Here is a 22,158-nt window from a genome sequence, read left to right as displayed (position 1 = left end):
CGGTAGTGATGCGCGAGTCGGGTTTTTTTTTTTCAACCCGCGGGTCCCGCAATTAGCCAAAAGGCTATTGTGCCTACGCAAAAAAAAAAGTTCTTTGCCCGCATTCCAGAGGCTTTGCAAAGAAGGTCCGGCGGCCGACGTTCTCTCTATCTTTGGGGTGGGGGAAGAGGGCAGAAAAAGGCCCACGAAAATGCAAATACCAGGATAGCGTGGCCGAGTGGTCTAAGGTGCTGGATTTAGGCTCCAGTCTCTTTGGGGGAGTGGGTTCGAATCCCATCGCTGCCAGCAGCCATTTTAACCAAGGCAGGGAGGCCTTATTTCACGCAAACAGGATTACACTGCAGCAGTTCTGCAGAGTAAGTATTAGGGAGGCCGTTCCACCTGTCGAAGAGACCCTTGGAGCGCAACCCGACGAGGTAGAATGGCCGCGCAGTCTAATGCTACGTTCACACCAAACGGGAATATGCGTCTGGTCCGAGTGATTTCAATGTTAAGTCAATGGTAAGACGTGTTTACACGCGCCTGGAGTTCTTGCGGCGCGGTAGACGCGAATTCGCCTCATCCGCGCGTCTAGTTCGCTCGAATGGCGCGAATTGAGCGTCTGGCGCATTAAGTGCGATTTGTGCTTTTTTTGTGAATCACGCGTCTGACAAGCATTCGCGTCTGCTGCCCGAGGTGAAAAATCGGAACTTCTGCGTCAATTCGCGCCGCGTTAACTAATCAGGAGCCTGCTTGATGCTGACCTCCACTCCACAGGAAGGGGGCCACCAGGAGTAGGACTGCATACCCCTGTATAAAGGATGCCTTTACGGCTTCGAATTACAAGGCATCAGCTTGCGGCGAAGCGCGACAAGAAAAAAAAAGGGCCCACGAAGGCGGATGTGGCAGGGTAGCGTGGCCGAGTGGTCTAAGCCGCTTGATTAAGGCTCCAGTCTCTTCGGGTGCGTGGGTTTGAATCCCACTACTGCCAAGACAGAGTTTTGGAAAGCTATTGTGCCTATACACAAAAAAACATTCTTTGCCAGCACTCCAGAGGCTTTGCAAAGAAGGTCCGGCGGCCGACGTTTTCTCTATCTTTGGGGTGGGGGAAGAGGGCAGAAAAGGGCCCACGAAAGTGTGCATTCCAGGGTAGCGTGGCCGAGAGGTCTAAGGCATTTGATTTAGGCTCCAGTCTAAATCCCATTGCTGCCAGCAGCCATTTTAACCAAGGCAGGGAGGCCCTCTAACCCGCTTGGCAGCGGGATTATTTCACGCAAACAGGATTAGACTGCAGCAGTTCTGCAGAGTAAGTATTAGGGAGGCCGTTCCACCTGTCGAAGAGACCCTTGGAGCGCAACCCGACGAGGTAGCATGGCCGCACGGTCTAATGCTACGCTCACACCAAACGGGAATATGCGTCTGGTCCGAGTGATTTCAATGTTAAGTCAATGGTAAGACGTGTTTACACGCGCCTGGAGTTCTTGCGGCGCGAATGAGGCGTTTAGCGCGGCGCGGTAGACGCAAATTCGCCTCATCCGCGCGTCTAGTTCTCGCGAATGGCGCGAATTGAGCGTCTGGCGCGTTAGGTGCGTTAAGCGCGAATTGTGCTTTTTTGTGAATCACGCGTCTGACAAGCATTCGCGTCTGCTGCCCGAGGTGAAAAATCGGAACTTCTGCGTCAATTCGCGCCGCGTTAACCAATCAGGAGCCTGCTTGATGCTGACCTCCACTCCACAGGAAGGGGGCTACCAGGAGTAGGACTGCATACCCCTGTATAAAGGATGCCTTTACGGCTTCGAATTACAAGGCATCAGCTTGCGGCGAAGCGCGACAAGAAAAAAAAGGGCCCACGAAGGCGAATGTGGCAAGGTAGCGTGGCCGAGTGGTCTAAGCCTCTGGATTAAGGCTCCAGTCTCTTCGAGGGCGTGGGTTTGAATCCCACTACTGCCAAGACAGAGTTTTGGAAGGCTATTGTGCCTATACACAAAAAACATTCTTTGCCCGCACTCCAGAGGCTTTGCAAAGAAGGTCCGGCGGCCGACGTTTTCTCTATCTTTGGGGTGGGGGAAGAGGGCAGAAAAGGGCCCACGAAAGTGAGCATTCCAGGGTAGCGTGGCCGAGAGGTCTAAGGCATTTGATTTAGGCTCCAGTCTAAATCCCATTGCTGCCAGCAGGCATTTTAACCAAGGCAGGGAGGCCCTCTAACCCGCTTGGGAGCGGGCTTGTTTTACGCAAACAGGATTAGACTGCAGCCGTTCCGCAGAGTCAGTATTTGGGAGGCCGTTTGACCGGTCGTAAAGACCCGTGGAACACACCATGATAAGGTAGCGTGGCCGAGCGGTCTAAGGCGCTGGATTAAGGCTCCAGTCCCTTCGGGGGTGTGGGTTCGAATCCCACCGCTGCCAGGGAAGTCTTTTGGAAAGCTCCTGAGGCTGCGAAGCGACTGGAGAAGTGACGCTGCATGCTCATCCAAACTTAGCCGCTTTCGCATTCGCAAAGTCAGTGCTTAAAGCTTCTCCCAGCCTCTGCTCCATTCCAACAGAGGCACACCAATAATTTACAATCATAGGAGAGGTGCAATAAAAAACAAACAAACAATTCAACGAATTTGAAAATTATATTAATGAAAAACAATGAGTAGTCTACAAGAATGGAGACAGCCAGTTTTACTCATGGAAAGTTTTGGGTGAAATAACAGCTGCCTGATCATTTTGATTTTAAATGCATCACAGCTGGCTATCCTTTCCACATAAGCCCCAAAGGCCTTGATTAGCGGATTCAGGTGTGCTTGATCAGAGATGGACCTCCACTCCACAGGAAGGGGGCCACCAGGAGTAGGACTGCATACCCTGTATTAAGGATGCCTTTACGGTGGCGAATTACAAGGCATCAGCTTGTGGCGAAGCGCAACCCAAATACAGCAACGATGATCCCTACACCGCTGTTCTGCTCTCCAGAGCCAATACAGAGCAGTGACACTCTCGATAAATGACCGATCAACAACAGACGTCTTGTAAAAAGATGGCTGCCAATGGGGTTCACAACTTTTTGAAACTTTCGCCTCTCTGACGCACCTGACGCGCGTCAATTTCGCTTCAAACTTTTGTTTTTATGCGCGTCCATTTCGCTCTTGACGGGCGAATGAACACAAAGTGGTCAGGCGTATAAATAGAAGCGGCAGGCGAGAATTTAGACGCGTATTCGCGTTTGGTGTGAACGTAGCATAAGGCGTTGGATTAAGGCTCCAGTCTCTTCGGGGGTGTGGGTTTGAATCCCACTGCTGCCAAGACAGAGTTTTGGAAGGCTATTGTGCGTACGCAAAAAAAAAAGTTCTTTGCCCGCATTCCAGAGGCTTTGCATAGAAGGTCCGGCGGCCGACGTTCTCTCTATATTTGGGGTGGGGGAAGAGGGCAGAAAATGGCCCACGAAAGTGAAATTCCCAGGGTAGCGTGGCCGAGTGGTCTAAGGCGCTGGATTTAGGCTCCAGTCTCTTCGGGGGCGTGGGTTCGAATCCCATCGCTGCCAGCAGCCATTTTAACCAAGGCAGGGAGGCCCTCTAACCCGCTTGGCAGCGGGATTATTTCACGCAAACAGGATTAGACTGCAGCAGTTCTGCAGAGTAAGTATTAGGGAGGCCGTTCCACCTGTCGAAGAGACCCTTGGAGCGCAACCCGACGAGGTAGCATGGCCGCACGGTCTAATGCTACGCTCACACCAAACGGGAATATGCGTCTGGTCCGAGTGATTTCAATGTTAAGTCAATGGTAAGACGTGTTTACACGCGCCTGGAGTTCTTGCGGCGCGAATGAGGCGTTTAGCGCGGCGCGGTAGACGCGAATTCGCCTCATCCGCGCGTCTTGTTCTCGCGAATGGCGCGAATTGAGCGTCTGGCGCGTTAGGTGCGTTAAGCGCGAATTGTGCATTTTTGTGAATCACGCGTCTGACCATCATTCGCGTCTGCTGCCCGAGGTGAAAAATCTGAACTTCTGCGTCAATTCGCGCCGCGTTAACCAATCAGGAGCCTGCTTGATGCTGACCTCCACTCCACAGGAAGGGGGCCACCAGGAGTAGGACTGCATACCCCTGTATAAAGGATGCCTTTACGGCTTCGAATTACAAGGCATCAGCTTGCGGCGAAGCGCGACAAGAAAAAAAAAGGGCCCACGAAGGCGAATGTGGCAGGGTAGCGTGGCCGAGTGGTCTAAGCCGTTGGATTAAGGCTCCAGTCTCTTCGGGGGCGTGGGTTTGAATCCCACTACTGCCAAGACAGAGTTTTGGAAGGCTATTGTGCCTATACACAAAAAAACATTCTTTTCCCGCACTCCAGAGGCTTTGCAAAGAAGGTCCGGCGGCCGACGTTTTCTCTATCTTTGGGGTGGGGGAAGAGGGCAGAAAAGTGCCCACGAAAGTGAGCATTCCAGGGTAGCGTGGCCGAGAGGTCTAAGGCGCTGGATTTAGGCTCCAGTCTCTTCGGGGGCGTGGGTTCGAATCCCATCGCTGCCAGCAGCCATTTTAACCAAGGCAGGGAGGCCCTCTAACCCGCTTGGCAGCGGGATTATTTCACGCAAACAGGATTAGACTGCAGCAGTTCTGCAGAGTAAGTATTAGGGAGGCCGTTCCACCTGTCGAAGAGACCCTTGGAGCGCAACCCGACGAGGTAGCATGGCCGCACGGTCTAATGCTACGCTCACACCAAACGGGAATATGCGTCTGGTCCGAGTGATTTCAATGGTAAGACGTGTTTACACGCGCCTGGAGTTCTTGCGGCGCGAATGAGGCGTTTAGCGCGGCGCGGTAGACGCGAATTCGCCTCATCCGCGCGTCTTGTTCTCGCGAATGGCGCGAATTGAGCGTCTGGCGCGTTAGGTGCATTAAGCGCGAATTGTGCTTTTTTGTGAATCACGCGTCTGACAAGCATTCGCGTCTGCTGCCCGAGGTGAAAAATCTGAACTTCTGCGTCAATTCGCGCCGCGTTAACCAATCAGGAGCCTGCTTGATGCTGACCTCCACTCCACAGGAAGGGGGCCACCAGGAGTAGGACTGCATACCCCTGTATAAAGGATGCCTTTACGGCTTTGAATTACAAGGCATCAGCTTGCGGCGAAGCGCGACAAGAAAAAAAAAGGGCCCACGAAGGCGAATGTGGCAGGGTAGCGTGGCCAAGTGGTCTAAGCCGCTGAATTAAGGCTCCAGTCTCTTCGGGGGCGTGGGTTTGAATCCCACTACTGCCAAGACAGAGTTTTGGAAGGCTATTGTGCCTATACACAAAAAAACATTCTTTTCCCGCACTCCAGAGGCTTTGCAAAGAAGGTCCGGCGGCCGACGATTTCTCTATCTTTGGGGTGGGGGAAGAGGGCAGAAAAGGGCCCACGAAAGTGAGCATTCCAGGGTAGCGTGGCCGAGAGGTCTAAGGCATTTGATTTAGGCTCCAGTCTAAATCCCATTGCTGCCAGCAGGCATTTTAACCAAGGCAGGGCGGCCCTCTAACACGCTTGGGAGCGGGCTTGTTTTACTCAAACAGGATTAGACTGCAGCCGTTCCGCAGAGTCAGTATTTGGGAGGCCGTTTGACCTGTCGTAAAGACCCGTGGAACACACTATGACAAGGTAACGTGGCCGAGCGGTCTAAGGCGCTGGATTAAGGCTCCAGTCTCTTCGGGGGCGTGGGTTCGAATCCCACCGCTGCCAGGGAAGTCTTTTGGAAAGCTCCTGAGGCAGCGAAGCAACTGGAGAAGTGACGCTGCATGCTCATCCAAACTTAGCCGCTTTCGCATTCTTTGCCATTTAGCAAAGTCAGTGCTGGAAGCTTGTCCCAGCCTCTGCTCCATTCCAACAGAGGCACACCAATAATTTACAATCATAGGAGAGGTGCAATAAAAAACAAACAAACAATTCAATGAATTTGAAAATTATATTAATGAAAAACAATGAGTAGTCTACAAGAATGGAGACAGCCAATGTCACTCATGGAAAGTTTTGCGTGAAATAACAGCTGCCTGATCATTTTGATTTTAAATGCAACACAGCTGGCTATCGTTTTCACATAAGCCCCAAAGGCCTTGATTAGTGGATTCAGGTGTGCTTGATCAGAGATGGACCTCCACTCCACAGGAAGGGGGCCACCAGGAGTAGGACTGCATACCCTGTATTAAGGATGCCTTTACGACGGCGAATTACAAGGCATCAGCTTGTGGCGAAGCGCAACCCAAATACAGCGACGATGATCCCTACACCGCTGTTCTGCTCTCCAGAGCCAATACAGAGCAGTGACACTCTCGATAAATGACCGATCAACAACAGACGTCTTGTAAAAAGATGGCTGCCAATGGGGTTCGAAACTTTTTGAAACTTTCGCCTCTCTGATGCACCTGACGCGCTTAAATTTCGCTTCAAACTTTTGTTTTTATGCGCGTCCATTTCGCTCTTGACGGGCGAATGAACACAAAGTGGTCAGGCGTATAAATAGAAGCGGCAGGCGAGAATTTAGATGCGTATTCGCGTTTGGTGTGAACGTAGCATAAGGCGTTGGATTAAGGCTCCAGTCTCTTCGGGGGTGTGGGTTTGAATCCCACTGCTGCCAAGACAGAGTTTTGGAAGGCTATTGTGCGTACGCAAAAAAAAATGTTCTTTGCCCGCATTCCAGAGGCTTTGCATAGAAGGTCCGGCGGCCGACGTTCTCTCTATATTTGGGGAGGGGGAAGAGGGCAGAAAATGGCCCACGAAAGTGAAAAGCCCAGGGTAGAGTGGTCGAGTGGTCTAAGGTGCTAGATTTAGGCTCCAGTCTCTTCGGGGGCATGGGTTCGAATCCCATCGCTGCCAGCAGCCATTTTAACCAAGGCAGTGAGGCCCTCTAACTCGCTTGGCAGCGGGATTATTTCACGCAAACAGGATTAGACTGCAGCAGTTCTGCAGAGTAAGTATTAGGGAGGCCGTTCCACCTGTCGAAGAGACCCTTGGAGCGCAGCCCGACGAGGTAGCATGGCCGCACGGTCTAATGCTACGCTCACACCAAACGGGAATATGCGTCTGGTCCGAGTGATTTCAATGTTAAGTCAATGGTAAGACGTGTTTACACGCGCCTGGAGTTCTTGCGGTGCGAATGAGGCGTTTAGCGCGGCGCGGTAGACGCGAATTCGCCTCATCCGCGCGTCTAGTTCTCGCGAATGGCGCGAATTGAGCGTCTGGCGCGTTAGGTGCGTTAAGCGCGAATTGTGTTTTTTTGTGAATCACGCGTCTGACAAGAATTCGCGTCTGCTGCCCGAGGTGAAAAATCTGAACTTCTGCGTCAATTCGCGCCGCGTTAACCAATCAGGAGCCTGCTTGATGCTGACCTCCACTCCACAGGAAGGGGGCCACCAGGAGTAGGACTGCATACCCCTGTATAAAGGATGCCTTTACGGCTTCGAATTACAAGGCATCAGCTTGCGGCGAAGCGCGACAAGAAAAAAAAGGGCCCATGAAGGCGAGTGTTGCAGGGTAGCGTGGCCGAGTGGTCTAAGCCTCTGGATTAAGGCTCCAGTCTCTTCGAGTGCGTGGGTTTGAATCCCACTACTGCCAAGACAGAGTTTTGGAAGGCTATTGTGCCTATACACAAAAAAACATTCTTTGCCCGTACTCCAGAGGCTTTGCAAAGAAGGTCCGGCGGCCGACGTTTTCTCTATCTTTGGGGTGGGGAAGAGGGCTGAAAAGGGCCCACGAAAGTGAGCATTCCAGGGTAGCGTGGCCGAGAGGTCTAAGGCATTTGATTTAGGCTCCAGTCTAAATCCCATTGCTGCCAGCAGGCATTTTAACCAAGGCAGGGAGGCCCTCTAACCCGCTTGGGAGCGGACTTGTTTTACGCAAACAGGATTAGACTGCAGCCGTTCTGCAGAGTCAGTATTTGGGAGGCCGTTTGACCTGTCGTAAAGACCCGTGGAACACACCGTGACAAGGTAGCGTGGCCGAGCGGTCTAAGGCGCTGGGTTAAGGCTCCAGTCTCTTCGGGGGCGTGGGTTCGAATCCCACCGCTGCCAGGGAAGTCTTTTGGAAAGCTCCTGAGGCTGCGAAGCGACTGGAGAAGTGACGCTGCATGCTCATCCAAACTTAGCCGCTTTCGCATTCTTTGCCATTTAGCAAAGTCAGTGCTTAAAGCTTGTCCCAGCCTCTGCTCCATTCCAACAGAGGCACACCAATAATTTACAATCATAGGAGAGGTGCAATAAATTATATTAATGAAAAACAATGAGTAGTCTACAAGAATGGAGACAGCCAGTTTTACTCATGGAAAGTTTTGGGTGAAATAACAGCTGCCTGATCATTTTGATTTTAAATGCATCACAGCTGGCTATCGTTTCCACATAAGCCCCAAAGGCCTTGATTAGCGGATTCAGGTGTGCTTGATCAGAGATGGACCTCCACTCCACAGGAAGGGGGCCACCAGGAGTAGGACTGCATACCCTGTATTAAGGATGCCTTTACGGCAGCGAATTACAAGGCATCAGCTTGTGGCGAAGCGCAACCCAAATACAGCGACGATGATCCCTACACCGCTGTTCTGCTCTCCAGAGCCAATACAGAGCAGTGACACTCTCGATAAATGACCGATCAACAACAGACGTCTTGTAAAAAGATGGCTGCCAATGGGGTTCGAAACTTTTTGAAACTTTCGCCTCTCTGACGCACCTGACGCGCGTAAATTTCACTTCAAACTTTTGTTTTCATGCGCGTCCATTTCGCTCTTGACGGGCGAATGAACACAAAGTGGTCACGCGTATAAATAGAAGCGGCAGGCGAGAATTTAGACGCGTATTCGCGTTTGGTGTGAACGTAGCATAAGGCGTTGGATTAAGGCTCCAGTCTCTTCGGGGGTGTGGGTTTGAATCCCACTGCTGCCAAGACAGAGTTTTGGAAGGCTATTGTGCGTACGCAAAAAAAAATGTTCTTTGCCCGCATTCCAGAGGCTTTGCATAGAAGGTCCGGCGGCCGACGTTCTCTCTATATTTGGGGTGGGGGAAGAGGGCAGAAAATGGCCCACGAAAGTGCAAATCCCAGGGTAGCGTGGCCGAGTGGTCTAAGGCGCTGGATTTAGGCTCCAGTCTCTTCGGGGGCGTGGGTTCGAATCCCATCGCTGCCAGCAGCAATTTTAACCAAAGCAGGGAGGCCCTCTAACCCGCTTGGCAGCGGGATTATTTCACGCAAACAGGATTAGACTGCAGCAGTTCTGCCATGTAAGTATTAGGGAGGCCGTTCCACCTGTCGAAGAGACCCTTGGAGCGCAACCCGACGAGGTAGCATGGCCGCACGGTCTAATGCTACGCTCACACCAAACGGGAATATGCGTCTGGTCCGAGTGATTTCAATGTTAAGTCAATGGTAAGACGTGTTTACACACGCCGGGAGTTCCTGCGGCGCGAATGAGTCTAGTTCTCGCGAATGGCGCGAATTGAGCGTCTGGCGCGTTAGGTGCGTTAAGCGCGAATTGTGCTTTTTTGTGAATCACGCGTCTGACAAGCATTCGCGTCTGCTGCCCGAGGTGAAAAATCTGAACTTCTGCGTCAATTCGCACCGCGTTAACCAATCAGGAGCCTGCTTGATGCTGACCTCCACTCCACAGGAAGGGGGCCACCAGGAGTAGGACTGCATACCCATGTATAAAGGATGCCTTTACGGCTTCGAATTACAAGGCATCAGCTTGCGGCGAAGCGCGACAAGAAAAAAAAAGGCCCAGTGGTCTAAGCCGCTGGATTAAGGCTCCAGTCTCTTCGGGGGCGTGGGTTTGAATCCCGCTACTGCCAAGACAGAGTTTTGGAAAGCTATTGTGCCTATACACAAAAAAACATTCTTTGCCCGCACTCCAGAGGCTTTGCAAAGAAGGTCCGGCGGCCGACGTTTTCTCTATCTTTGGGGTGGGCGAAGAGGATTGCATGAAGAGGTGAGCATTCCAGGGTAGCGTGGCCGAGAGGTCTAAGGCATTTGATTTAGGCTCCAGTCTAAATCCCATTGCTGCCAGCAGGCATTTTAACCAAGGCAGGGAGGCCCTCTAACCCGCTTGGGAGCGGGCTTGTTTTACGCAAACAGGATTAGACTGCAGCCGTTCCGCAGAGTCAGTATTTGGGAGGCCGTTTGACCTGTCGTAAAGACCCGTGGAACACACCATGACAAGGTAGCGTGGCCGAGCGGTCTAAGGCGCTGGATTAAGGCTCCAGTCTCTTCGGGGGCGTGGGTTCGAATCCCACCGCTGCCAGGGAAGTCTTTTGGAAAGTTCCTGAGGCTGCGAAGCGACTGGAGAAGTGACGCTGCATGCTCATCCAAACTTAGCCGCTTTCGCATTCTTTGCCATTTAGCAAAGTCAGTGCTTAAAGCTTGTCCCAGCCTCTGCTCCATTCCAACAGAGGCACACCAATAATTTACAATCATAGAAGAGGTGCAATAAAAAACAAACCAACAATTCAACGAATTTGAAAATTATATTAATGAAAAACAATGAGAAGTCTACAAGAATGGAGACAGCCAGTGTTACTCATGGAAAGTTTTGGGTGAAATAACAGCTGCCTGATCATTTTGATTTTAAATGCATCACAGCTGGCTATCGTTTCCACATAAGCCCCAAAGGCCTTGATTAGCGGATTCAGGTGTGCTTGATCAGAGATGGACCTCCACTCCACAGGAAGGGGGCCACCAGGAGTAGGACTGCATACCCTGTATTAAGGATGCCTTTACGGCGGCGAATTACAAGGCATCAGCTTGTGGCGAAGCGCAACCCAAATACAGCGACGATGATCCCTACACCGCTGTTCTGCTCTCCAGAGCCAATACAGAGCAGTGACACTCTCGATAAATGACCGATCAACAACAGACGTCTTGTAAAAAGATGGCTGCCAATGGGGTTAGAAACTTTTTGAAACTTTCGACTCTCTGACGCACCTGACGCGCGTAAATTTCACTTCAAACTTTTGTTTTCATGCGCGTCCATTTCGCTCTTGACGGGCGAATGAACACAAAGTGGTCAGGCGTATAAATAGAAGCGGCAGGCGAGAATTTAGATGCGTATTCGCGTTTGGTGTGAACGTAGCATAAGGCGTTGGATTAAGGCTCCAGTCTCTTCGGGGGTGTGGGTTTGAATCCCACTGCTGCCAAGACAGAGTTTTGGAAGGCTATTGTGCGTACGCAAAAAAAAATGTTCTTTGCCCGCATTCCAGAGGCTTTGCATAGAAGGTCCGGCGGCCGACGTTCTCTCTATATTTGGGGTGGGGGAAGAGGGCAGAAAATGGCCCACGAAAGTGAAATTCCCAGGGTAGCGTGGCCGAGTGGTCTAAGGCGCTGGATTTAGGCTCCAGTCTCTTCGGGGGCGTGGGTTCGAATCCCATCGCTGCCAGCAGCCATTTTAACCAAGGCAGGGAGGCCCTCTAACCCGCTTGGCAGCGGGATTATTTCACGCAAACAGGATTAGACTGCAGCAGTTCTGCAGAGTAAGTATTAGGGAGGCCGTTCCACCTGTCGAAGAGACCCTTGGAGCGCAACCCGACGAGGTAGCATGGCCACACGGTCTAATGCTACGCTCACACCAAACGGGAATATGCGTCTGGTCCGAGTGATTTCAATGTTAAGTCAATGGTAAGACGTGTTTACACGCGCCTGGAGTTCTTGCGGCGCGAATGAGGCGTTTAGCGCGGCGCGGTAGACGCGAATTCGCCTCATCCGCGCGTCTAGTTCTCGCGAATGGCGCGAATTGAGCGTCTGGCACGTTAGGAGCGTTAAGCGCGAATTGTGCTTTTTTGTGAATCACGCGTCTGACAAGCATTCGCGTCTGCTGCCCGAGGTGAAAAATCTGAACTTCTGCGTCAATTCGCGCCGCGTTAACCAATCAGGAGCCTGCTTGATGCTGACCTCCACTCCACAGGAAGGGGGCCACCAGGAGTAGGACTGCATACCCCTGTATAAAGGATGCCTTTACGGCTTCGAATTACAAGGCATCAGCTTGCGGCAAAGCGCGACAAGAAAAAAAAGGCCCAGTGGTCTAAGCCGCTGGATTAAGGCTCCAGTCTCTTTGGGGGCGTGGGTTTGAATCCTACTACTGCCAAGACAGAGTTTTGGAAAGCTATTGTGCCTATACACAAAAAACATTCTTTGCCCGCACTCCAGAGGCTTTGCAAAGAAGGTCCGGCGGCCGACGTTTTCTCTATCTTTGGGGTGGGGGAAGAGGATTGCATGAAGAGGTGAGCATTCCAGGGTAGCGTGGCCGAGAGGTCTAAGGCATTTGATTTAGGCTCCAGTCTAAATCCCATTGCTGCCAGCAGGCATTTTAACCAAGGCAGGGAGGCCCTCTAACCCGCTTGGGAGCGGGCTTGTTTTACGCAAACAGGATTAGACTGCAGCCGTTCCGCAGAGTCAGTATTTGGGAGGCCGTTTGACCTGTCGTAAAGACCCGTGGAACACACCATGACAAGGTAGCGTGGCCGAGCGGTCTAAGGCGCTGGATTAAGGCTCCAGTCTCTTCGGGGGCGTGGGTTCGAATCCCACCACTGCCAGGGAAGTCTTTTGGAAAGTTCCTGAGGCTGCGAAGCGACTGGAGAAGTGACGCTGCATGCTCATCCAAACTTAGCCGCTTTCGCATTCTTTGCCATTTACCAAAGTCAGTGCTTAAAGCTTGTCCCAGCCTCTGCTCCATTCCAACAGAGGCACACCAATAATTTACAATCATAGAAGAGGTGCAATAAAAAACAAACCAACAATTCAACGAATTTGAAAATTATATTAATGAAAAACAATGAGAAGTCTACAAGAATGGAGACAGCCAGTGTTACTCATGGAAAGTTTTGGGTGAAATAACAGCTGCCTGATCATTTTGATTTTAAATGCATCACAGCTGGCTATCGTTTCCACATAAGCCCCAAAGGCCTTGATTAGCGGATTCAGGTGTGCTTGATCAGAGATGGACCTCCACTCCACAGGAAGGGGGCCACCAGGAGTAGGACTGCATACCCTGTATTAAGGATGCCTTTACGGCGGCGAATTACAAGGCATCAGGCGCGTCTGACAAGAATTCGCGTCTGCTGCCCGAGGTGAAAAATCTGAACTTCTGCGTCAATTCGCGCCGCGTTAACCAATCAGGAGCCTGCTTGATGCTGACCTCCACTCCACAGGAAGGGGGCCACCAGGAGTAGGACTGCATACCCCTGTATAAAGGATGCCTTTACGGCTTCGAATTACAAGGCATCAGCTTGCGGCGAAGCGCGACAAGAAAAAAAAGGGCCCACGAAGGCAGCTGTTGCAGGGTAGCAGGGCCGAGTGGTCTAAGCCGCTGGATTAAGGCTCCAGTCTCTTCGGGGGCGTGGGTTTGAATCCCACTACTGCCAAGACAGAGTTTTGGAAAGCTATTGTGCCTATACACAAAAAAACATTCTTTGCCCGCACTCCAGAGGCTTTGCAAAGAAGGTCCGGCGGCCGACGTTTTCTCTATCTTTGGGGTGGGGGAAGAGGGCAGAAAAGGGCCCAGAAAAGTGAGCATTCCAGGGTAGCGTGGCCGAGAGGTCTAAGGCATTTGATTTAGGCTCCAGTCTAAATCCCATTGCTGCCAGCAGGCATTTTAACCAAGGCAGGGAGGCCCTCTAACCCGCTTGGGAGCGGGCTTGTTTTACGCAAACAGGATTAGACTGCAGCCGTTCCGCAGAGTCAGTATTTGGGAGGCCGTTTGACCTGTCGTAAAGACCCGTGAAACAAACCATGACAAGGTAGCGTGGCCGAGCGGTCTAAGGCGCTGGATTAAGGCTCCAGTCTCTTCGGGGGCGTGGGTTCGAATCCCACCGCTGCCAGGGAAGTCTTTTGGAAAGCTCCTGAGGCTGCGAAGCGACTGGAGAAGTGACGCTGCATGCTCATCCAAACTTAGCCGCTTTCGCATTCTTTGCCATTTAGCAAAGTCAGTGCTTAAAGCTTGTCCCAGCCTCTGCTCCATTCCAACAGAGGCACACCAATAATTTACAATCATAGGAGAGGTGCAATAAATTATGTTAATGAAAAACAATGAGTAGTCTACAAGAATGGAGACAGCGAGTTTTACTCATGGAAAGTTTTGGGTGAAATAACAGCTGCCTGATCTTTTTGATTTTAAATGCATCACAGCTGGCTATCGTTTCCACATAAGCCCCAAAGGCCTTGATTAGCGGATTCAGGTGTGCTTGATCAGAGATGGACCACCACTCCACAGGAAGGGGGCCACCAGGAGTAGGACTGCATACCCTGTATTAAGGATGCCTTTACGGCGGCGAATTACAAGGCATCAGCTTGTGGCGAAGCGCAACCCAAATACAGCGACGATGATCCCTACACCGCTGTTCTGCTCTCCAGAGCAAATACAGAGCAGTGACACTCTCGATAAATGACCGATCAACAACAGACGTCTTGTAAAAAGATGGCTGCCAATGGGGTTCGAAACTTTTGCCTCTCTGACGCACCTGACGCGCGTAAATTTCGCTTCAAACTTTTGTTTTTATGCGCGTCCATTTCGCTCTTGACGGGCGAATGAACACAAAGTGGTCACGCGTATAAATAGAAGCGGCAGGCGAGAATTTAGACGCGTATTCGCGTTTGGTGTGAACGTAGCATAAGGCGTTGGATTAAGGCTCCAGTCTCTTCGGGGGTGTGGGTTTGAATCCCACTGCTGCCAAGACAGAGTTTTGGAAGGCTATTGTGCGTACGCAAAAAAAAATGTTCTTTGCCCGCATTCCAGAGGCTTTGCATAGAAGGTCCGGCGGCCGACGTTCTCTCTATATTTGGGGTGGGGGAAGAGGGCAGAAAATGGCCAACGAAAGGGAAATTCCCAGGGTAGCGTGGCCGAGTGGTCTAAGCCGCTGGATTTAGGCTCCAGTCTCTACGGGGGCGTGGGTTCGAATCCCATCGCTGCCAGTAGCCATTTTAACCAAGGCAGGGAGGCCCTCTAGCCCGCTTGGCAGCGGGATTATTTCACGCAAACAGGATTAGACTGCAGCAGTTCTGCAGAGTTAGTATTAGGGAGGCCGTTCCACCTGTCGAAGAGACCCTTGGAGCGCAACCCGACGAGGTAGCATGGCCACACGGTCTAATGCTACGCTCACACCAAACGGGAATATGCGTCTGGTCCGAGTGATTTCAATGTTAAGTCAATGGTAAGACGTATTTACACGCGCATGGAGTTCTTGCGGCGCGAATGAGGCGTTTAGCGCGGCGCGGTAGACGCGAATTCGCCTCATCCGCGCGTCTAGTTCTCGCGAATGGCGGGAATTGAGCGTCTGGAGCGTTAGGTGCGTTAAGCGCGAATTGTGCTTTTTTGTGAATCACGCGTCTGACAAGCATTCGCGTCTGCTGCCCGAGGTGAAAAATCTGAACTTCTGCGTCAATTCGCGCCGCGTTAACCAATCAGGAGCCTGCTTGATGCTGACCTCCACTCCACAGGAAGGGGGAATGGCAGAATGCAATGCTGTTGAGCTGAAAATAGCAATATAAGAGATTTATATGGTAATGTTGTCTATGGGAAACCCACTTAATGGCTCTGGTAGGTTTAATGATAAATAACTGCGTATTTATCTTGGAACAAACAATATAGCTATCATTTGTAATGCTGACCACAAGTAAATGTTATCTAAAGAGGTTAGAAAACATAGGCTGCAGGTATAAACTAAGCCAAGGTCTTTAGGAAAGAGGTTTGGTAAGTTTATAGTTACGTTCCACTTGGTCGGGCGATCAGTCCGGTGGCAGAGACGTCTTCCACTGGTGATGCAGGTTGCGAACAGTGGGGAGGGCACAGAGTTGCGTTCCAGTAGCCGTCGATGTGCTGACCTAGAGAATGCTGAACTTCTGTTGTGCCGAGGTGGTCCTTAGAGCATGGACCAGGCAGCTGGGTCAGATGGATTGTCACAGGGTCCTTTGCAGCAGGGCTGCGTCGTTGAGGATCCGTGTGTTCAAGGCAGTGTCTGCCAATGTGGAGGTCCTTTGCGGACTGGGCTGCGCTGCTTTCGGAGTGGCAGGAGTCAGACGGGGTCCGTCACTGCTGGGTCCTTTGCAACTGAAGGGCAGCCGAATTCAGTATAGAAGGTTTACTCAAGAGCTGAGTGGAACCTTAGCTGTCTTGAAGTCTCTTTCCTCGTCAGGCCAGAAACTCAGGACCTTGTATCTGCTAATGTCTTAACCTTGCGGGGTTCAGACTCAGAACGGTGTAGCTGTTAATGTCTCTTCCCTTACGGGACTTAGACGCAGTACAAGGAGTGTCTTTTCGGAGGCTACCTTTATCTCTTCTGATGAGGAGGAGATTGGAATCTAGCGCCTTGGTCACTTGTGTCTGAGGTGGCCATGGTGTTACCCGCCCTAGTGTGGAACTCATTTGCATATAGTAGAGTACAAAGTTAGACAGTGTCTTTTACAATTTACCCAACGCAACATTTCTTTACCAAACCTCTTTCAAATTGTTACCCACATTATGAGGAGCAAAAAGAGTCCAAACATGATAGAAAACTGTTAAACAATCACTTATTCATATCATAATATGTTAATACGCCTGCTTCTGTGAACTGTTAGGTTAACAGTCAATGGCCATCAACATACACTGTACTTTATCAAAGGGTGAAGTGAATCTGTTGCAGTTTACATCAATTTAAGGTCCCAAAACATTTGTATGAATGGATTTGGATGGATCTTTGTGGCCTTCTTTGTTTCGGCCACTGCTGTTGCATCCTGAAGGAATTTTTATGGCAGTCATTCCCAAACCTTAGGATTGGAGAGGGTCAATCCGTAGTCCAATGAGAAGTCCTCTCTTAGGTGGTCGTGGTTGCAGAAGGTCTCTCTTCCTGTTCTGTTAGAGGTGTCTGGTAGTTGTCTTGGCATCTTATCTGATGTTTCTGAACATTTGTTTATGTTCCTCAACCAAGATCCAATCACAGTGTGGCACATCTCCCTCCACCCTGGCAGATAGGGAAGGGGGCCTGCCATAAACTGACCCTTGGAATGCCATTTCGACCATTGTTCACTACAATCTCTTTGACAATTAATCTTGGTTACTTGCTCCAAATTTGGGATTATCAACAAGGGTCCATTTGTGTTAATGTTGCAAGTTCCTATTTAGTTAGGTTTGCTTCAGGCTGGCACCAGGGTATCAAACGTCAGATTTATGACGGGGCCTCTTGTGGAATTTGTGGAGTTTGAGGCTGTAGAAGTGCTTTTACTTCGAATCGACTCTCCTAAATCGTCTGATTCGCGCTGAAATCCTACACATTTTAATGATTTTTTTTTTTTTGAGATTTTGTTCATTTTCATGACTTTTTTTGAGATTTTGTTCATTTTCATGACTTTTTTTGAGATTTTGTTCATTTTCATGACTTTTTTTCTAGATTTTGTTCATTTTCATGACCTTTTTGAGATTTTGTTCATTTGGTGGTTTTGAGATTTTCTTCAGTTGGTGACTTTTTGAGATTTTGTTCATTTTCATTGCCTTTTTGAGATTTAGTTCATTTGGTGGTTTTGAGATTTTCTTCAGTTGATAACTTTTTGAGATTTTGTTCATTTTCATTACCTTTTTGAGATTTTGTTCATTTTCATGACCTTTTTGAGATTTTGTTCATTTGGTGCCTTTTTGAGATTTTGTTCATTTGGTGCCTTTTTGAGATTTTGTTCATTTTAATGATTTTTTTTTTTTTTTAGATTTTGTTCATTTTCATGACTTTTTTGAGATTTTGTTCATTTGGTGGTTTTGAGATTTTCTTCAGTTGGTGACTTTTTGAGATTTTGTTCATTTTCATTGCCTTTTTGAAATTTTGTTCATTTGGTGGTTTTGAGATTTTCTTCAGTTGATAACTTTTTGAGATTTTGTTCATTTTCATTACCTTTTTGAGATTTTGTTCATTTTCATGACCTTTTTGAGATTTTTTGTTCATTTGGTGACTTTTTGAGGTTTTTGTTCATTTTAATGATTTTTTTTTTGAGATTTTGTTCATTTTCATGACTTTTTTTGAGATTTTGTTCATTTGGGGTTTTGAGATTTTCTTCAGTTGATAACTTTTTGAGATTTTGTTCATTTTCATTACCTTTTTGAGATTTTGTTCATTTGGTGCCTTTTTGAGATTTTGTTCATTTGGTGACTTTTTGAGGTTTTTATTCATTTTAATGATTTTTTTTGAGATTTTGTTCATTTGGGGTTTTGAGATTTTCTTCAGTTGGTGACTTTTTGATATTTTGTTCATTTTCATTACCTTTTTGAGATTTTTTGTTCATTTGGTGACTTTTTGAGGTTTTTGTTCATTTTAATGATTTTTTTTTTTTTGAGATTTTGTTCATTTTCATGACCTTTTTGAGATTTTGTTCATTTTCATTACCTTTTTGAGATTTTGTTCAGTTGGTGACTTTTTGAGATTTTGTTCATTTTCATTACCTTTTTGAGATTTTGTTCATTTTCATGACCTTTTTGAGATTTTGTTCATTTGGTGCCTTTTTGAGATTTTGTTCATTTGGTGCCTTTTTGAGATTTTGTTCATTTTCATGACTTTTTTTGAGATTTTGTTCATTTGGGGTTTTGAGATTTTGTTCATTTGGTGACTTTTTGAGATTTTGTTCATTTTCATGACTTTTATTCTAGATTTTGTTCATTTTCATGACCTTTTTGAGATTTTATTCATTTGGTGGTTTTGAGATTTTCTTCAGTTGGTGACTTTTTGAGATTTTGTTCATTTTCATTGCCTTTTTGAGATTTTGTTCATTTGGTGGTTTTGAGATTTTCTTCAGTTGATAACTTTTTGAGATTTTGTTCATTTTCATGACCTTTTTGAGATTTTTTGTTCATTTGGTGACTTTTTGAGGTTTTTGTTCATTTTAATGATTTTTTTTTTTTGAGATTTTGTTCATTTTCATGACTTTTTTTGAGATTTTGTTCATTTGGGGTTTTGAGATTTTCTTCAGTTGATAACTTTTTGAGATTTTGTTCATTTTCATTACCTTTTTGAGATTTTGTTCATTTGGTGCCTTTTTGAGATTTTGTTCATTTGGTGACTTTTTGAGGTTTTTATTCATTTTAATGATTTTTTTTTAGATTTTGTTCATTTGGGGTTTTGAGATTTTCTTCAGTTGGTGACTTTTTGATATTTTGTTCATTTTCATTACCTTTTTGAGATTTTGTTCATTTTCATGACCTTTTTGAGATTTTTTGTTCATTTGGTGACTTTTTGAGGTTTTTGTTCATTTTAATGATTTTTTTTTTTTTGAGATTTTGTTCATTTTCATGACCTTTTTGAGATTTTGTTCATTTTCATTACCTTTTTGAGATTTTGTTCAGTTGGTGACTTTTTGAGATTTTGTTCATTTTCATTACCTTTTTGAGATTTTGTTCATTTTAATGATTTTTTTTTTTTTAGATTTTGTTCATTTGGGGTTTTGAGATTTTCTTCAGTTGGTGACTTTTTGATATTTTGTTCATTTTCATTACCTTTTTGAGATTTTGTTCATTTTCATTGCCTTTTTGAGATTTTGTTCATTTGGTGGTTTTGAGATTTTCTTCAGTTGATAACTTTTTGAGATTTTTTGTTCATTTGGTGACTTTTTGAGGTTTTTGTTCATTTTAATGATATTTTTTTTAGATTTTGTTCATTTTCATGACTTTTTTTGAGATTTTGTTCATTTGGGGTTTTGAGATTTTGTTCAGTTGGTGACTTTTTCAGATTTTGTTCATTTTCATGACCTTTTTGAGATTTTGTTCATTTTCATGACCTTTTTGAGATTTTTTGTTCATTTGGTGACTTTTTGAGGTTTTTGTTCATTTTAATGATTTTTTTTTTGAGATTTTGTTCATTTTCATGACTTTTTTTGAGATTTTGTTCATTTGGTGGTTTTGAGATTTTCTTCAGTTGATAACTTTTTGAGATTTTGTTCATTTTCATTACCTTTTTGAGATTTTGTTCATTTTCATGACCTTTTTGAGATTTTGTTCATTTGGTGCCTTTTTGAGATTTTGTTCATTTGGTGCCTTTTTGAGATTTTGTTCATTTTAATGATTTTTTTTTTTTTTTAGATTTTGTTCATTTTCATGACTTTTTTGAGATTTTGTTCATTTGGTGGTTTTGAGATTTTCTTCAGTTGGTGACTTTTTGAGATTTTGTTCATTTTCATTGCCTTTTTGAGATTTTGTTCATTTTCATGACTTTTTTGAGATTTTGTTCATTTGGTGGTTTTGAGATTTTCTTCAGTTGGTGACTTTTTGAGATTTTGTTCATTTTCATTACCTTTTTGAGATTTTGTTCATTTTCATGACCTTTTTGAGATTTTTTGTTCATTTGGTGACTTTTTGAGGTTTTTGTTCATTTTAATGATTTTTTTTTGAGATTTTGTTCATTTTCATGACTTTTTTTGAGATTTTGTTCATTTGGGGTTTTGAGATTTTCTTCAGTTGATAACTTTTTGAGATTTTGTTCATTTTCATTACCTTTTTGAGATTTTGTTCATTTGGTGCCTTTTTGAGATTTTGTTCATTTGGTGACTTTTTGAGGTTTTTATTCATTTTAATGATTTTTTTTGAGATTTTGTTCATTTGGGGTTTTGAGATTTTCTTCAGTTGGTGACTTTTTGAGATTTTGTTCATTTTCATTACCTTTTTGAGATTTTTTGTTCATTTGGTGACTTTTTGAGGTTTTTGTTCATTTTAATGATTTTTTTTTTTTTGAGATTTTGTTCATTTTCATGACCTTTTTGAGATTTTGTTCATTTTCATTACCTTTTTGAGATTTTGTTCAGTTGGTGACTTTTTGAGATTTTGTTCATTTTCATTACCTTTTTGAGATTTTGTTCATTTTCATGACCTTTTTGAGATTTTGTTCATTTTCATGACCTTTTTGAGATTTTGTTCATTTGGTGCCTTTTTGAGATTTTGTTCATTTGGTGCCTTTTTGAGATTTTGTTCATTTTCATGACTTTTTTTGAGATTTTGTTCATTTGGGGTTTTGAGATTTTGTTCATTTGGTGACTTTTTGAGATTTTGTTCATTTTCATGACTTTTATTCTAGATTTTGTTCATTTTCATGACCTTTTTGAGATTTTATTCATTTGGTGGTTTTGAGATTTTCTTCAGTTGGTGACTTTTTGAGATTTTGTTCATTTTCATTGCCTTTTTGAGATTTTGTTCATTTGGTGGTTTTGAGATTTTCTTCAGTTGATAACTTTTTGAGATTTTGTTCATTTTCATGACCTTTTTGAGATTTTTTGTTCATTTGGTGACTTTTTGAGGTTTTTGTTCATTTTAATGATTTTTTTTTTTTGAGATTTTGTTCATTTTCATGACTTTTTTTGAGATTTTGTTCATTTGGGGTTTTGAGATTTTCTTCAGTTGATAACTTTTTGAGATTTTGTTCATTTTCATTACCTTTTTGAGATTTTGTTCATTTGGTGCCTTTTTGAGATTTTGTTCATTTGGTGACTTTTTGAGGTTTTTATTCATTTTAATGATTTTTTTTTAGATTTTGTTCATTTGGGGTTTTGAGATTTTCTTCAGTTGGTGACTTTTTGATATTTTGTTCATTTTCATTACCTTTTTGAGATTTTGTTCATTTTCATGACCTTTTTGAGATTTTTTGTTCATTTGGTGACTTTTTGAGGTTTTTGTTCATTTTAATGATTTTTTTTTTTTTGAGATTTTGTTCATTTTCATGACCTTTTTGAGATTTTGTTCATTTTCATTACCTTTTTGAGATTTTGTTCAGTTGGTGACTTTTTGAGATTTTGTTCATTTTCATTACCTTTTTGAGATTTTGTTCATTTTAATGATTTTTTTTTTTAGATTTTGTTCATTTGGGGTTTTGAGATTTTCTTCAGTTGGTGACTTTTTGATATTTTGTTCATTTTCATTACCTTTTTGAGATTTTGTTCATTTTCATTGCCTTTTTGAGATTTTGTTCATTTGGTGGTTTTGACATTTTCTTCAGTTGATAACTTTTTGAGATTTTTTGTTCATTTGGTGACTTTTTGAGGTTTTTGTTCATTTTAATGATATTTTTTTTAGATTTTGTTCATTTTCATGACTTTTTTTGAGATTTTGTTCATTTGGGGTTTTGAGATTTTGTTCAGTTGGTGACTTTTTCAGATTTTGTTCATTTTCATGACCTTTTTGAGATTTTGTTCATTTTCATGACCTTTTTGAGATTTTTTGTTCATTTGGTGACTTTTTGAGGTTTTTGTTCATTTTAATGATTCTTTTTTTTTA

The 22,158-nt window shown here is 45.5% G+C and overlaps 12 non-coding genes across 12 annotated transcripts; all 12 read left to right on the top strand.

The window, feature by feature from the left end:
- Positions 1–202: 202 nt before the first annotated feature.
- On the top strand, positions 203–285 carry trnal-uag (transfer RNA leucine (anticodon UAG)). Its single transcript has one exon. It is a non-coding gene; the product is annotated as a tRNA-Leu (tRNA).
- A 2,017-nt stretch (positions 286–2,302) lies between these two features.
- trnal-aag (transfer RNA leucine (anticodon AAG)) lies at positions 2,303–2,384 on the top strand. The gene has a single exon. It is a non-coding gene; the product is annotated as a tRNA-Leu (tRNA).
- A 1,038-nt stretch (positions 2,385–3,422) lies between these two features.
- trnal-uag (transfer RNA leucine (anticodon UAG)) lies at positions 3,423–3,504 on the top strand. The gene has a single exon. It is a non-coding gene; the product is annotated as a tRNA-Leu (tRNA).
- An 896-nt stretch (positions 3,505–4,400) lies between these two features.
- On the top strand, positions 4,401–4,482 carry trnal-uag (transfer RNA leucine (anticodon UAG)). The gene has a single exon. It is a non-coding gene; the product is annotated as a tRNA-Leu (tRNA).
- A 1,102-nt stretch (positions 4,483–5,584) lies between these two features.
- trnal-aag (transfer RNA leucine (anticodon AAG)) lies at positions 5,585–5,666 on the top strand. Its single transcript has one exon. It is a non-coding gene; the product is annotated as a tRNA-Leu (tRNA).
- A 2,242-nt stretch (positions 5,667–7,908) lies between these two features.
- trnal-aag (transfer RNA leucine (anticodon AAG)) lies at positions 7,909–7,990 on the top strand. Its single transcript has one exon. It is a non-coding gene; the product is annotated as a tRNA-Leu (tRNA).
- Positions 7,991–9,008: 1,018 nt separating this feature from the next.
- trnal-uag (transfer RNA leucine (anticodon UAG)) lies at positions 9,009–9,090 on the top strand. Its single transcript has one exon. It is a non-coding gene; the product is annotated as a tRNA-Leu (tRNA).
- A 1,028-nt stretch (positions 9,091–10,118) lies between these two features.
- On the top strand, positions 10,119–10,200 carry trnal-aag (transfer RNA leucine (anticodon AAG)). The gene has a single exon. It is a non-coding gene; the product is annotated as a tRNA-Leu (tRNA).
- Positions 10,201–11,249: 1,049 nt separating this feature from the next.
- On the top strand, positions 11,250–11,331 carry trnal-uag (transfer RNA leucine (anticodon UAG)). Its single transcript has one exon. It is a non-coding gene; the product is annotated as a tRNA-Leu (tRNA).
- A 1,071-nt stretch (positions 11,332–12,402) lies between these two features.
- Positions 12,403–12,484, top strand: trnal-aag (transfer RNA leucine (anticodon AAG)). Its single transcript has one exon. It is a non-coding gene; the product is annotated as a tRNA-Leu (tRNA).
- A 1,202-nt stretch (positions 12,485–13,686) lies between these two features.
- trnal-aag (transfer RNA leucine (anticodon AAG)) lies at positions 13,687–13,768 on the top strand. The gene has a single exon. It is a non-coding gene; the product is annotated as a tRNA-Leu (tRNA).
- Positions 13,769–14,776: 1,008 nt separating this feature from the next.
- trnal-uag (transfer RNA leucine (anticodon UAG)) lies at positions 14,777–14,858 on the top strand. Its single transcript has one exon. It is a non-coding gene; the product is annotated as a tRNA-Leu (tRNA).
- The last annotated feature ends 7,300 nt before the right edge of the window (positions 14,859–22,158 follow it).

The sequence above is a fragment of the Garra rufa genome, chromosome 1, assembly GCF_049309525.1.
Source record: "Garra rufa chromosome 1, GarRuf1.0, whole genome shotgun sequence".
Classification (NCBI taxonomy): domain Eukaryota; kingdom Metazoa; phylum Chordata; class Actinopteri; order Cypriniformes; family Cyprinidae; genus Garra; species Garra rufa.
Note: the sequence above shows the minus strand (reverse complement) of the source record. Positions and strands in the feature narration are given on the sequence as shown.